Raw genomic sequence first — 2,738 nt, 5'->3', positions numbered from 1 at the left:
CTAAGACAACACTTTTCTAAATACACTGATTTTTGACTCCGTGACCTTGAGGCTTGACTTACTTTCACAATTTTAACTTTGGTCATAACTTTTGAATGAGAAGAGATAGGGCTTTCATATTATACAAAAATCACATGTCCGTTACCTGTGATAAAATCATTTCAAATACTAGTATATTATGAACTTTGACCTTGAAGTTCAACCTACTTTTTCAGAATTTTAACATTGCTTGAAATTGACCATAACTTTTGATAGAGAAAGAGTAGCGCTTTCATACCTTGTATTACACATGTATATTAGCTGTGACAAGGCCTATCGAAAAAATCGAGCGTTTCATGGCCTTGAATCAAGGTCATTTAGGATAAGATGTTTTTACTGGGTGAATTGTCTGAAAGAACATGCGTGAATTTGTCAATACGTAGCACACAAATGGGATATGCTCATCACCAGCGTGTGTCATGGTTTGATGCAAGGTCATTTTGACAAGGTCAAGGTCACAAACATTTCTTTACTTTCCTGTTTTTAATAGTAAAACATTATAAGATGATATATACCCTTAAAAGATTGCTTTCACATTAGAATGTGGCATGACCTTGACTCAAGGTCATTTCTCCCTGTCCGCAGCTCCGACGGAAGACCTACTCGTTGCTTTGCAACGAGCTCGGCTCTAGTTATTACGTATAATACAGGTTGTAGGCAGACTTTTTATTCTTATTACATTTATTAGAACTGTTTAATGAAGGCTAAATTAGACACTATGCATTCACTGTGTAAAATTTTGACAATATCAAACGTGAATATATACATGTATGTGACCTAATATTTGCATGTAAGAGTTTCCGGGATCGAATCCCGAATTTTTTTGGTTGAAATACTTTTTTTTACTAAATGATAATATTTAGCACGTGAAATGAAAAAGTTATAAAGTCTGGCTTGCACAAACTCATAGTGACATAAAATCATCACTACAGTGTGATAAATATTCTATATATAAAAAATCCTCTATACACATAATAAAGAATTAGCAATCAAAACTTTATATCCATACTGGCATTTTTTATTTGCTCCAATACACATGTATATACATACATTTGATAATTTAACAAATTCAGTCAGGGGGATCCGACCTATGTTTGCTCTTGTCTTTTTAGTTCGTCTTCATCAAAGCGGTCTATTCTTTTGTGTCGGAATAAACAGTCAAGTCAACCTAAAACCCTTTCAGCTAGAGATAAACCTGTACCCCATACTTTTGTTTATATTTTTACATCGTTAACATATGTTTCCCCCATGTACATGCACAGGAGTCATTCCCCGCCCAACATATAGTATTGCCTGATAATTTTGTGCTCCACATTATCACCCAACGTCACAATTTTTGACAATGTTTTCATTTAAGTGCTTTGACCCATACCGTCATGAATGGTGTTAAAAACTTGAATTTTTATATACTAGTACATAAAAGTATTGGGTATTTACATGATTTATGTACGTGAATTTTGTGACATTATATTTCCGTAAATTCTGATGATAAAGCAAACTTCATTGACAATGCCTTTGTAAAAATAGGCCGACCGACGATACTAAACACCCTTTAGATTCTGTCTTTATAGCATATGGCATCACATTTTCTTAGTAGTAGTGATTTTAATGCGAGTTCATTTATCAAAAAGGCAACCAAGACACAAAAGTTGTGTTCAATTCGTCGTAATTTAGATGTTTATATCCCAATAAAGGAAAGAGAAATGAGCAATATAGGTCAATAATTATCAAAGTTTTTTCCTCTATAGCCCGAATCCATCTGTAAGCATTTCCTAGAGCATTTCCTCGATCCGTGCAGTAGTGGCATTTCTTTACTGGTCCATTCATAATCCTTTGGATATATTTTTTGTCGTGTTTGTAAACTCTTTGTTCAAAAAGCTGTATATTTTTGGCACAACTTTGAAGGGGTATTGACATAGGTTTTCATAAATAATACTCATTATCCTGCTTTTATGACACAATTGTAACTCCTTAGTGTGTGACAGATCTGAAATGATAGAATTACATACTTTTTTCACAGTTTTAAACATCCTTTTCTCCTCTGTCACATGTTGTTCAAACTGCGAGTTGAGGATACCTCGAGGATCTCGGACTAAGTAAATTATCCTTAGATTAGGAAGCCATTTTAAAAGTTTTCCCGCCATAAACATCGACAGCCTAATGGTTTTTATTGTTCTTGTCCGTGCTTTTGTACATCTGTTATGCAATAAATAAACACACCTTTTCACGCTATCTATGGTACTTTTGGATTTATTTAAATTCAAAACAGTGCATTTGTAATACTCTCGAAGCTCTGGTGTATGTATAGAAATGAATGGGTCAGTTAAGGCAGACAAGTCAATTTGATCAAAATTACAGGTAAACCAATGATACAGCAGCTCTGGATAAAGGGTGTCAAGGTCACGTCGTAATATAACCCTGAAAAATAAAAGAGGACAAAAGAAAATAATATGTGACGCGCCAAGCAAAAACCTCCCTTATCTCTATTATGACGTAACGTCAAAAGACGCGTCTAAAGTCAATAAGGTAAAAGCGACGTAAAAACGCCTCCTCGAGAAAAAAAAAAACAAAAACTCTCCTCTGCAAAACAAGGGGATGTTGTTTAATTTATATGCTGTGAAAAATTCTTTGGTGTGGTTTGATGTAGTTTATTCTTTAAGAAGTTATTCTCCGTCAAGTATCTGTGTGACGTATCCTTT

The 2,738-nt window shown here is 34.3% G+C and overlaps 1 pseudogene; it reads right to left on the bottom strand.

Moving 5' to 3' along the window:
- Positions 1 to 1,662: 1,662 nt before the first annotated feature.
- LOC134233562 (carbohydrate sulfotransferase 4-like) lies at positions 1,663 to 2,457 on the bottom strand (annotated as a pseudogene).
- Between the last annotated feature and the right edge of the window lie 281 nt (positions 2,458 to 2,738).

The sequence above is a fragment of the Saccostrea cucullata genome, unplaced genomic scaffold, assembly GCF_032062105.1.
Source record: "Saccostrea cucullata isolate Sc308-1 unplaced genomic scaffold, CSIRO_AGI_Scuc_v1 ctg3666, whole genome shotgun sequence".
In the NCBI taxonomy this organism is placed as follows: Eukaryota; Metazoa; Mollusca; class Bivalvia; order Ostreida; family Ostreidae; genus Saccostrea; species Saccostrea cuccullata.
This window is presented reverse-complemented; position numbering and strand designations above follow the sequence as displayed.